General features: G+C 44.6%; 1 long non-coding RNA gene across 1 annotated transcript in view; it reads left to right on the top strand.

Annotated features, from left to right (window-relative positions):
* The window catches only part of LOC137525564 (uncharacterized), a 76,841-nt gene extending 71,992 nt beyond the window's left edge, over positions 1–4,849 (top strand). Inside the window, exon 2 of the long non-coding RNA XR_011022938.1 lies at positions 4,491–4,849. This is a non-coding gene — a long non-coding RNA (uncharacterized lncRNA). The remainder of the gene's footprint in view (positions 1–4,490) is intronic.
* Positions 4,850–12,912: the final 8,063 nt, after the last annotated feature.

Raw genomic sequence — 12,912 nt, 5'->3', positions numbered from 1 at the left:
TTTCCAATAGTTAACACTGAGGCTGAATTGCGCAGAAATGCCGCATTTGCGTTTGGGAGAACAGCACATTGATCTGGTGTGCTCCAATTCAAATACATTAGCCAAGTGCTATTCAAAGAGCTAGAGTTTTTAAAAGCGCTCAGAAGCGCTCTTGGTGTGCACCAACCCTAACTACAGTTAGTTGGTAAGTCTAGCTTGCATCAATTATCATTAGTGGCTTTTTTACACCCCAGTTTTTCTTAGAAGTTGCATAAGGCAACACATCCTGTATTAACATTCAGTGCGGAGCTGTCTCTGGTGCTGAAAATAGAATTTGCTGCTATTTAGTAGAAGCAGTAGAGTGTTGTACCGTGCTAGCCATCAGTAAAAGTCCTTTTAAATCAGGATGATGCCAGCTTAGAAGTAAATAGAAAGTACGTTTTCGGCTAACATTCAGGTACTGGTCCGACAAAGACTTATTTGCCGAAAGCTTACTTTCTATTTAACTTTAAGTTAGCCAATAAATGGTATCATCCTGATTTAAAACTTCTTGGTGCTATTTGGTGTAATGAGTTCTGGGGGGTGTTGAAATAGGCAACACCATAGACTCCACTGTTAAATTGCGGCTATGTTCCGCCAAGAGGTTGCTTTGGCCGCGGACACTCGGCTAAGATATAGCTGAGTGCACTGACCGGTAATGAGTTTAGCTAACTGGGGTAGTGTCGGAGCGCAGTTTGGTGTTAGATGTAGATAGTGGAGAGCTTAGTGTTAGGAGTGTGGAGGGGGGATAGTGTTTAGATATCAATGGGGGGGGGGGAGGCTTGTTTAGGATTTAGGCATTGAAAGGGACTATAGTGTCAGAAATGGATAGTTCCTAGATGATACCGCTAATATCAGTTCATTAAAATGTGGAAAATACAAATGTTCCCTCCAACTGCTATGTGAGGTAGCTGAGCTGACAGATCACCTGATCAGGAAGTGGTAACTCGGCGTGTCTGTCAATTAACTGCCCAGTCTGTGTGAAGGTGGTATAGGATGTACGAATGTTTTAAATTAGAATGTCAAATTATTACCTATGACCAACTGGAAACAAAGCCTTAAAGTTTACGTAGAACTATTGCATATAGCATTCGATAGAAATGGGGAGCTAGAGATCTTGGACAGCTGAGGGGAAGGGCTGATTCAGATAGCCTCTGACTATGAAGAGTTTTGCTAAGCTCTTACTGATTTGGGGAAGTGGCAGAAAAGAAAACTAGGAAACTGTACACGCATTTGACAGGGGTCTCATGTAACTACCTGCCGACCGATCCACGCCAATTGGCGTGAACGTGGCGGCAGCCCCAGGACCGCTCCACGCCGATTGCCGTGAATGGTTTCCTATGGGGCTTGCAGGATCTTTGGTCTGGTGACAGAGCTCTGCTGTGAAACCGCCGGCTAGTAACTCTGTACAGTGCTGCGATCTAAGGCAGCCCTGTACTGGGGACAGCCGTGTGACACGGCTGTCCCCTCTAGAGGCCGGGAAGTGACCCGCTGTCTCAGGCTGAAGCCTATGGCAGCCGATCATGCTGATTGGCTGACGGGGGGAGGGAAGGAAAGGGGGATTTAAAAAATTAAGAAAAGGATAGGCAAATTAAATAAAAATTAATCAAATATTTATTTAAAAATAAATAAACAGTGGGGAGCGCTCAGACCCCACCAACAGAGAGCTCTGTTGGTGGGGAGAAAGAGGGGGGGGGGATCACTTGTGTGCTGAGTGGTGCGACCCTGCAGCAAGGCCTTAAAGCTGCAGTGGCCCATTTAGTAAAAAATGGCCTGGTCACTAGGGGGGTTTAACACCGCGGTCCTCAAGTGGTTAATGTCTAAACATCATGATTTGTTTTATTCTCAGTTGGCTTCGGGGCAATCTGTATTCCAAACACATTATTGTTGCCATGGTTGCAAAGATGCAGAGTTTGAGCTTTCTGTCAGTTATGGGAATTCTCAGCTGGCATCAATCTGAAGCAGAAAGATAATTTTTAATAACATGAAAATACTAAAACACTTATGCTGTGTTAATCTACAATATGTTTGTGGCATTTGTATACTGATTGTAGCATTTTTAAAGCTGATGACATAATTGCATTGACACATGTCTCTGTAGGGGACATTAACCTCCACTGCTGTTAGGAGTCTATCTATTGCTGAATGCATAAGCCATAAAAAACAACAACCGCCTTTTCTTATCTGCATATTCCAAAAACCTAAGTTCAAACATGTTTATAGGCAATAAACAAAAAGGCAAACACGCTGCGTTATGTGAATGTCACGCGGTTGCCAGAGTGACGGTGACACATCCGTGGGGTGAAAATAGAAAGACAAAAATGTAATTCATTGATAATGAAGAGGGAAAATAATGCAGGCAGTATAATTTGAAATAATGGCAATGCATTAAGGTTTGGATAGGCGGCACATGTGCGCTCTGCCAAGTGGGAACACAAAAGCTACAGTGAACAAGCACATATGATTTATAGCAGAACACAGATTTAAAGATTAGGCTATACACCAACCCCAGTTAAAGAGGAACAGTAACGAAAATAACATAATTAATAAAATTGCTTATTTTTTACAATATTCATTTATAGACTATTTACTCAGTGTTTGCCCATTGTAAAATCTTTTCTCTCCCTGATTTACATTCTAAAATGTTTCACTGGTGGTGACTTCTGTACGGAATGTGTTTGTTACTGAGAGTTCTATGCACAGAGAAAGATCCTGCATGCTTGGCAGTTGGAAAAAGCTGTTATTTCCCACGATGCAATGAGGTTCACAGACAGCAAACTGTCAGGACCAAGGTCATGACATCACACTGCGGGAGGGGTTTCACCACAATATCCGCCATATAAACCCCCCTGATGATCTTTAAGTTAAAGATTTCTTGTGGGAAAAGAGGGTATCAGCTACTGATCTGAATGAAGTTTAATCCTTGGTTAAAGTTCATCTTTCAAGGACAAGTGTACTTATAATGGGAAAGCAATACTGAAGCGAGATAAAAAAAAAATGAGTTAGAGGAGTTGCCACGGAACCTTCCTGATCCTTGTTCCGTGCCGTTGTACCAGCCCAGACCTCTGTGAGGTTCTTCAACCTGGCTTGATTGAATACATCTTTGGTCCTCCTCTGGCAGCTTTCAGAAGTACTTGTGCCCAGAGCTGGGACAAGGTCCTCCAGCACCCAAGGCTGAGACACCAAAGTGCGCCCCTCCATCCCTGCCACCCCAGCCATCACACACTGATTGCTATTAGACTAAGAGGTGCCACAGGGCCCACATCCTCCCCAACACCTTAATATCTAGTTATCTGGCTTGCAGTCACTGCCATGTATCCCCTTTTCTTATTTCTTTTTGCTTCAAACACAATTAGGAATGACAGCTGAATGAATTGTGCGCCCCCTCCTACACTACGCCCTGAGGCTGGAGCCTCTCCAGCCTATTCCTCGGCCCGGCCCTGCTTGTGCCTCTGAGTACTTCTGAAGATGGCGGCTGCACAATACAAGTTTTGGAAGTACTCTGGGGTGCGAGTACTTCAGAAGACTGCTGAGGAGGAGTCCCAAAGGTGCAGATCTTCCAGCAAGGGGAACGAGGATACAGAGCGAAGATCAGGAAGGCTCTATGGGATCCAGAGCCTCCCCTCTCCATAAATGAGTATCTTGAAAATCTCACTAATTTTTTTGTGTGCTGTTAAGTGGGTATATAGTCATGATTGCACTGTTATAAGGGATTCATGAGGGTCATACTTATTATCGGAGGGAAGGGCAGCATGGTGCCTGTACTTATCATGGGGGGACATGGTGGCCACACTGTTATGGTGGGTTCATGCTGGTAACTCTTGATATGGAAGGGAGCCATGGGGGTGGCTGTGCTCATTACACAGACCCTGGTGGAATGGCCTCCTATGGTGGGAGGGGAGACCTGTGTTATAGTTACACCCCTCACCCCCAGGGCTGGATTTATGGAAAGGCCACAAAGGGCCGGGCCTTGGGCAGCTGCAGTGCAAGGCGGCACCTGAACCTGAAAGAGGGGCTGCTACATTTGAAATGGGAGAGGCTGAAAAAAGTGGAGTAACACATGGAAAAGGGAAGCTGATGCCCAAGGGAGCTGTTCATGAAAGAAAGGGACTGGTGTACATGGATGATACACATGGAAGAGGGGGCTGCACATGGAATGGGAGGGGTGCTGCTACAGATAAAAGGGGAGCAACAACATATTTGGCCTAGGACACAAAATGCATAAATTCGGCCCTGCTTTCCCCATATGAATCTTAGTAAACTTGTTCTATTGTGTTCAAAACTTTTCCAATCATTTAAAACTAATCAAAGTTTTGACTAGAGTTGCAAATGAACCTAAAGCTATTTCCCTCCACCTCTTGCTGGAAAAAAAAAGAAAAAGAAGAAGAAAAAAGTAATTTCTTTTGAGTTGGGGATTGAATTGTTTTTCCTATTGCCTGGATTAAAAATTAATATTTTTTTTTCTACGCCAGAATGCCTGGAAGGAAGAACTTCAGGAGTAGCAGAACAACACAGAGATCTCATACATCAAAGTGCTGAATGGGAAGGATTGATTGGACGCGGAAACCAGCTGGAAACAGAGTATTAGGATCTATATATCGGGATCGGCTCCTTGCAGGCTCTGAAATGAGCACTGAAGTCTTTTGTTTCTTCACAGGAAGCTGGAACAATATCAAATCCCACAAGGCAGATGAAGGTGCAGCATTGCTTACTAAAATACGGAGAACGGTTGGAGACTGACAATTATTTGATAAAAGAGGGCGTTGGACCTCTGTGTTTCAAGAATCCATTATTGTATCTCTGTAACTGAAGAAAATGTATAATGCTTCAATAGTTGTAGAAAGATCTGTAGAAGTCAAACCCTATATTTTTCATAAATGGACTGTTTTCTGCAGTTGAGAAATGAACTTTGATCACAGAAACCTGTCATAGTTAAAGAGGAACTCTAACTAAGGATTAAAGTTCATCCCAATCAGTAGCTGATACTCCCTTTCCCATAATAAATCTTGACCTTTTCTCCAGTAGATCACCAGGGGTGTCTGCACAGCTTATATTGTGGTGAAACCCCTCCCACAGTGTGATGTCATGACCATGGTACAGACAGTTTGCTGTTTGTAAACCTTGTTGCATTGTGGGAAATAATGGCTATTTCCAACTGCCAAACAAGCAACATCTCCCTCTGTGCATAGAACTCACAGTAACGAACATTCCATAGAGATTAGCTGGCAGAACTAAAGACGTATATATTTATTTATTTATTGTATTTATAAAGTGCCAACATATTACGCAGAGCTGGACATTAGTTTAGGTTACAGACAATATTTAGGGGTGACATACAGCAAAATGACAATACTGGAATACAAGAAAAAACAGATCACGCAGCACAGTATAGTACAAGGTAATGCTTAGTCAGTCACTGGATGGAGCATGGAGATTAGGCAAGTTAGGTTCACTCAAATGCATTGCATGGGTTCACAGTAATGGAGGTGCATGATCAGGTAGGACACAAAAGGAGGAGGACCCTGCCCAAAGGCTTACAATCTAGAGGGAGAGGTAGGTACATGAAATGTAGGGGACCAGAGTTCAGCTGCGGGTTTAGAGCACTTGTGAGGGGTAGTAGGCCAGGGTGAAAAGGTGAGTTTTGAGGGCCTTCTTGAAGATGTTGAAGAAGGGGGCTGCCCAAATGGGTGGAGGTAGGGAGTTCCATAATGTTGGAGCAGCTCTTGAGAAGTCCTGGAGGCGTGCATGGGACTGGGTGATGCGGGGGGCGGTCAGGCGAAGTTCATTGGAAGAGCGGAGTGAGCGGTTAGGTGTGTACCTCTGGGTAAGATCGGAAATGTAGGTTTTGAGGACAGATTTGTAGGTCAGACACAGTATCTTAAATCTGATTCTGGACTGGATAGGAAGCCACATACACATACAACCGATCTGGACTCAACCCATATAGGAAAAAAATGTGTGAATTTCCATATTCAAGCGGTTGTACAGCAAATCAAAAGAACTAAAGATGTCACCACCAGTGATAAATTTCGGAATGTAAATTATGGAGGGGAAAGATTTGAACAATGGCCAAACACTGACTAAATAGCCTATCAATGAAGATTGTAAAAATAAGCATTTTTATTCATTATGTTATTTTCACTACAGTTCCCCTTTAAAGTATACCCGAGTTGTCCTTTACTTACCTGGGGCTTCTCTTAGCTCCCGTAGTCTTGAAGTTCCCTCGCTGTCCTCCTGGTCCCCATGCTTGATCCGCTGTGCAGTCCAGTAAATGCTCAATCTAGCTAAACTGTGCACTACTGAAAGGGGCGTGGCAATAGGGGGTGCAGAGGTTGTGACCGCATCGGGGAACTTGGGCCAGAGGGGCCCTCCCTCAGGACTCAACCCATATAGGAAAAAAATGTGTGAATTTCCATATTCAAGCGGTTGTACAGCAAAACAAAAGAACTAAAGATGTCACCACCGGTGATACATTTCGGAATGTAAATTATGGAGGGGAAAGATTTGAACAATGGCCAAACACTGACTAAATAGCCTATCAATGAAGATTGTAAAAATAAGCATTTTTATTCATTATGTTATTTTCACTACAGTTCCCCTTTAAAGTATACCCGAGTTGTCCTTTACTTACCTGGGGCTTCTCTTAGCTCCCGTAGTCTTGAAGTTCCCTCGCTGTCCTCCTGGTCCCCATGCTTGATCCGCTGTGCAGCCCAGTAAATGCTCTATCTAGCTAAACTGTGCACTACTGAAAGGGGCGTGGCAATAGGGGGTGCAGAGGTTGTGACCGCATCGGGGAACTTGGGCCAGAGGGGCCCTCCCTCAGCTGAAGTATTAGCTCTCTATTGGTCCTGTGCTGGTAATAATCATTTCTATATATTCTTCGAATATTAGTAATCATTAAAAAACTGTTCCCCATCCCCATGGAAAAATGTGAGATTTTGGAAAGTGAAATAGGAAGCCCAATGAAAGTCTATGGGGGTTTTTCACTTTTGTACCCCCGTAACTTTGATTTTCAGAGATGTAGGGAACCCAAAATTGGAGTGCAAGTACAACAATATGCCTTCTACCTGCATGTGACATGTCGTAAAATTCGGATACAATCGAATTCGAATTTGTGATCGGTATCATATTCTAATTCGACTTCTGGAAAAAACTTCATAAAAAACTACCCGTGATCATGGGTAAATTCGAATTCGAGATCACTGGCGAGCACCCCTGCTTCTGACATTGTGGTTGTCCTTGGCAGATTTTGGCATTGTAAAGCTTGCACCGGGGCCCACAGCTCCTTAGCTACGCCACTGACTACTGCCCATGAGCTGGCCCAGTGGCGTACCTCCTTGATCGTGCGCCCAAGGCCTGGAGCGTTCTGCATTCTGCGCATGCACAGTACGTAAAGACTCCTACTCATGTATGGCCACAGGAACATGATCAAAGAGACATGCCTCAACTAAACGGTATGCCTGATGGATAACGGAGACTGTTTTTTGAGGGGTTTTGGAGGCATTAAAATACTGAACGAGCCTCCAGCGATGTCATGTAGTCTCCCTGCAGCTCCTAGTGGCTTTCTGACGTCCTCTATGCTGGTCAGGTGACACGCCGCCGCCGGCTTACATGCAGGGAGAACGCTGGAAAGCTGCCAGGAGCTGCAGGGAGGCTACAAGCCTTCGCTGGAGGCTCGGTAAGTATTTATGGGGAAGGTTTGTACTTTTTCAAGCACATGTATCCGGCATCCGCTGGTGCCGGATACCAGTGACTACCAGTGACTCTGTTGTACCTGCTTTTTCTTATCAGTTTTGTTAGATAAAGTCAGATGAAATTGGTATACAAGTTCTACTTGTGTTACCATCAGGACCAAGCTGGATCCTGCAACCGACACTACAGGGGATGAGCCCTGTACCAGAGTGTTGTATACTATTGCTTCGGGGAGGGGATTAGGGAAGAGGGACAGTGGTGGTGTACACCATGGAGCAGATTGTGGCATCCGGGGTGGGGAATGGAACAATGCCGACACTTGGAGGCTGCCAATATATTTCCTTTTACACAATACTAGTTGCCTGGCAGGCCTGCTGAACTCTTTGGCTGCAGTAGTGTCTAATTAACACACCTGAAACAAGCATGCTACAAATCTAGTCAGACTTCAGTCAGAGCACCTTACCTGCATGCTTGCTTAGGGTCTATGGCTAAAAAATATTAGAGGCCAGGCAATCTGCATTGTTTACAATGAAATAAATATGTCAGCAGCTTTCACATCTCTCTCAGTTTAGGAGTGTGTGCTTTAAAATTATTTTTAGGATTTCACAACACATTTCATTCCTTTCCCCCAGTTCCTCAGGTCAATAAAACCACAAAATGCTAGCAGTGATCTAACTCGAGCACCTCACAGGGAGCATTTTGTGGTTTTATTGACCCGAGGAAGCGGGGAACACTCATGAAACGTGTTGACACAACCTATTTGTGTGCCATAAATCTTATGAAATTCCATTAAGCCGTACCTGCTACTTTTTTTTCAAGAAAGGCAAGCTAACCACTAGTTCTATTTTTTAAAAGGGCACTATGGCGAAACATTTTTAAATTTTAAATATGTTCAAACATATACAAATAAGTAAATTTTTTCAAAAGTAAAATGAGCCATAACTTTCTTTTCTCCTATGTTGCTGTCACTTACAGTAGGTAGTATAAATCTGACAGAAGTGACAGGTTTTGGACTAGTTCATCTCTTCATAGGGGATTCTCAGGTATTTATTTATTTTCAAAAGCACTTATTGAATGGCAGTTGCTCTGTCCAACTGCCAAAAAACTGTGTAGGGAGCAGGGAAGCTGGCCAGCATCAGTGTTTAAATCCATTTTAGGGAATATCTTTATAAAGAATAAAAGCCTTGCTGAGTATCCCCTATGAAGAGATGGACTAGTCTAAAACCTGTCGCTTCTGTCAGATTTCTACAAACTACTGTAAGTGACAGCAACATAGGAGAAAAGTAATTTATGATTCATTTTACTATGGAAAAAAACGTACTTCTTCTTATTTAAATAGGTTTGCACATATTTTACATTTTTAAATTTTTCGCCATAGTGCCCCTTTAATTACATAGAAGTAGGGATGTTCACTGTGGGGGAACCATGGTAGCCCGTGTGACAAAGATCCGGAGCCAAATGGTGCAGTATCGTAGGATAAAAGTCGCTCAATATTATAATATAGTTATACTCACAAAGATGGGTTGCAGAACCTGCAACCACCGTATATTGCCTACGAAGAAAACACTGTCCCCACTCAGTACTCCAGGTCCTGCCGGAGCTGGGTGGTCACTCTTCTGGGGTCCTTGCTAGCTGTGGATGGCACCACACTAGTGGGAAGGACACCTCCAAAGAAGGCGTAATGGCCAATAAAGAAGGGTGGAGATGCCCAAAAATAAATATCTCTCAGAGTATACATTATAAAGACATAAATAAAAGCATGAGGTATCTTACCTCTCCAGATGAACCAACACAGAAAAACAAGGGTTTAGATCAGGTAAGTTTTATTCAAGCATAATTTAAAAAGACACAATTAAAAAATATGCGTTTCTCGGGTTTCTGTCTGCTTCCTCGGGTCAATAAAGTGCCTTAGGGATTTTAGTTAGCATTATAGGAGCCAACTTAAAACATTACTTGATCTAAACCCTTGTTTTTCTGGGTTGGTTCATCTGGAGAAGTAAGGGTTAAGGTTAAACCTTATAAAAGAGGCATTCATTTACGATGACTGTTGACATGGCAATCAGCTGATTGGCAGAAAGCTGCGGTTATTTCTGCACCTCTATAGATAGGGCTCTAAGTCCTCATCTGTGCCCCCTTGTCCTGTCATGTGGTGGGATGACACAGTGCTGAGTTGTGTATTTCCCTCTTTGTTTCTTAATTACCTAGGAGGGAACTGTTCATCATTACTACACACCTATTAGGGATGTGTTTTTTTTTTCTTAAGCAATTATTTGTACTTTCAGCTATTTTAAAGGCCAGAGCCGTCAATCAGTCTTGTTCTGCCTATTGTACAGTAAGTGCGCCTCTGGAGAGATATGCTGAGCTAATCAGAACAATGCTGCAATGGGAAGACAGACTGATGAGATTCTGACACTTTAATAGAAAACCACTCAACCGCATATGCGCCCAGGGTAAACGCAGTTTGCGCTTTTCCAAGTACTTTGTAAATGGTACCTTTTTATGTCCCCCCATATTATCTGTGTGTTGTGTGTCTACAATCGTTTTTCAGCCTCACAAAGCATATGGACAGTTTGTTTATCTTTTTTTGCTACTCCCGAACATAATAGTGTGTATTCAGCCTAATCACCAAGTTCAATAAAGCCAAAATATCTTTTATTCACAAAAATTTCAGGTGCGCTTAGAAAACAGTCAATCAAGCAGCACCTGAAAACAACACTAGTAGTCCAATTAATCAGTATTACAGTAGAATTCCTTTATAGCAGGGCTGTCAAACTCAAACACAAAGTGGGCCAAAATCATACACTGGGACCTAGTTGCAGGCCAACCTCAATGTCTACTGGCCACCTTCCTCCCTTATAAAGTTCCCAGGTATCCAATGGCCCCCCTCTAACCCCTATACAGTTCCCTGGTGTCTAGTGGTCCTCCCTCCCCTACAGTGCAGTTTCTAGGCTAAAATGCACCCAGGGCAAGGGTGTAAAAATTGCGCCCCCCCCCCCCGAGTAAGGTATGGGTGCCCGCAGTATAGGTTAGCCAGGTCTAGTTGCACTTAGTATAGGTCCCCCCAGTATAGGTAGCCAAGAATAGGTACCCCAGTATAGGTAGCCAGGCATAGGTTGCCCCCGCTATAGGTTAGCCAGGTAGGTGCCTCCAGTATAGGTAGCCAGTATAGTTGCCCCCAGTATAGGTTAGTTAGGCAGGCGCCCCCGGTATAAGTTAGATAGGTAGGTGCCCCAGTACAGGTTAGCTAGGTGGGTGCCTCTAATATAGGTAGCCAGAATAGTTGCCCCCAGCATAGCTTAGATAGGTAGGTGCCCCCAGTATAGGTTATTTAGGTAGGTGCCTGCAATATAGGTAGCCAGTATAGTGGCCACCTGTATAGGCTAGCTAGGTAGGTGCCCCCAATACAGGTTAAATAAGTGCCCCCAGTATAGGTTAGATAGGTAGCTGCCCCCCAGTATAGGTTATATTATGTAGCTGCCCCCCAGTGTAGGTTAGATTAGGCAGCTGCCCCCCAGTGTAGGTTAGATAGGTAGCTGCCCCCCAGCCTAGGTTAGATTAGGTAGGTGCCCCCCCAGCGTAGGTTAGATTAGGTAGGTGCCCCCCCAGCGTTGGTTAGATTAGGTAGCTGCCCCCCCCCAGTGTAGGTTAGATAGGTAGCTGCCCCCCCAGTGTAGGTTAGATAGGTAGCTGCCCCCCAGTGTAGGTTAGATAGGTAGCTGCCCCCCAGTGTAGGTTAGATAGGTAGCTGCCCCCCAGTGTAGGTTAGATAGGTAGCTGCCCCCCAGTGAAGGTCAGATAGGTAGCTGCCCCCCAGTGTAGGTTAGATTAGGTAGTTGCCCCCCAGTGTAGGTTAGATTAGGTAGCTGCCTCCCAGAGTAGGTTAGATTAGGTAGCTGCCCCCCAGAGTAGGTTAGATTAGGTAGCTGCCCCCCTGTTTAGCCGGAAGCCGCGTGTATCAGCATGTATGCAGAGAGAAGAGACAGACCAGCGGCGAGAGAGCAGCGCTTGGAGCCAGGCAGGTGAGTTGCAAACAGCGCTTCCCGGCTGCTCGCTCTGCATCTGAGGGGGGAGCACGGAGGGCGCCCGGGAGAGGAGAGGGAGGGAGAGGTCGGGCTGCCCTCCCGCGGCTCCGGCTCCCCCCTCCATTATAGCGCCCCCCTCCTAACAGCGCCCCGGGCGGCGGCACGCCCCGCACGGGGGTAGAAACGGCCCTGCTCCCCTATACAGTTCCCTGGTGCCTAGACGAGGCCCTCACCCTCCCCTATATAGTTCCCTAGTGTTTAGTGCTTCCTCCCTACCTCCCTCTTATGGCTTCCCTGGTGATCTAGGGCTTCACCCCCAATATAGCTTCTCTGGTGGTCTAGAGTGGGCCAAACATAATGCAAAGTGGGGAAACCACTTGAGGGCCACATTTAATGCCTCTGAGGGCCAGATTTGGCCCACGGGCTGGAGTTTGACATGAATGCTTTATAGTAAATGCCAAGGGACTGGACAAAGTAGTTTACTTTCTAAACCAGGAGTTACTCCCATACACTTATAATAGTGCTTGGCCTGGATATTTAGTTTACTATACCCAAACTTTTACTATATGAGAGTTTGCTGTAAGGAGATTATACTGTATTGTAATAGAGTCTGGCACTTGAATAAAAAACACAATATTTCTTCTTTAGAGGCGCTATATGTGCTACCTGAGAGCTACTGTTTTGTCCCCTGTTTTACTGCCTGATGAAGCGGGCTTGGTCCTGCGAAACACGTTGCATCTATTGGGGTACTAATAAAGTGTTTATTTATGTCAGACAAGTAGTCTAGTCTGCTTTCGGAGGTAAGTCCACCACTGCCTCCCCAGCTTATTTTAAAACATTTAATTATTGTTTTTATTCTGCTGGCGCCTCTGTTCATCAAAGTCAATATTTCTTCTTTGTGTCTTTTGATCCAGGAAGCAGCACCCCCCATGCCTGTGCACACACACCAGAAATGATGACTGAGCAAACTGTCATGAATCACTCAGTTCTTATTTCAGCCTCTCTGGTCTCTTAATAGCTGCTGGTGAATGGAATCCCTCTGTGTTACTCTCACTAAAATATGTATTCCAATAAAAACTTATAAACTTAGCACTCAGCTTTTAAAATGGTAGGCTCAATTAAGGTTAATACAAAAGCATGTAAGTTTATGAAGACTTGGCGTATAGCTCAGTAAACCAGG

This window comes from Hyperolius riggenbachi, chromosome 7 (assembly GCF_040937935.1).
Source record: "Hyperolius riggenbachi isolate aHypRig1 chromosome 7, aHypRig1.pri, whole genome shotgun sequence".
NCBI classification, from domain to species: domain Eukaryota; kingdom Metazoa; phylum Chordata; class Amphibia; order Anura; family Hyperoliidae; genus Hyperolius; species Hyperolius riggenbachi.
Note: the sequence above shows the minus strand (reverse complement) of the source record. Positions and strands in the feature narration are given on the sequence as shown.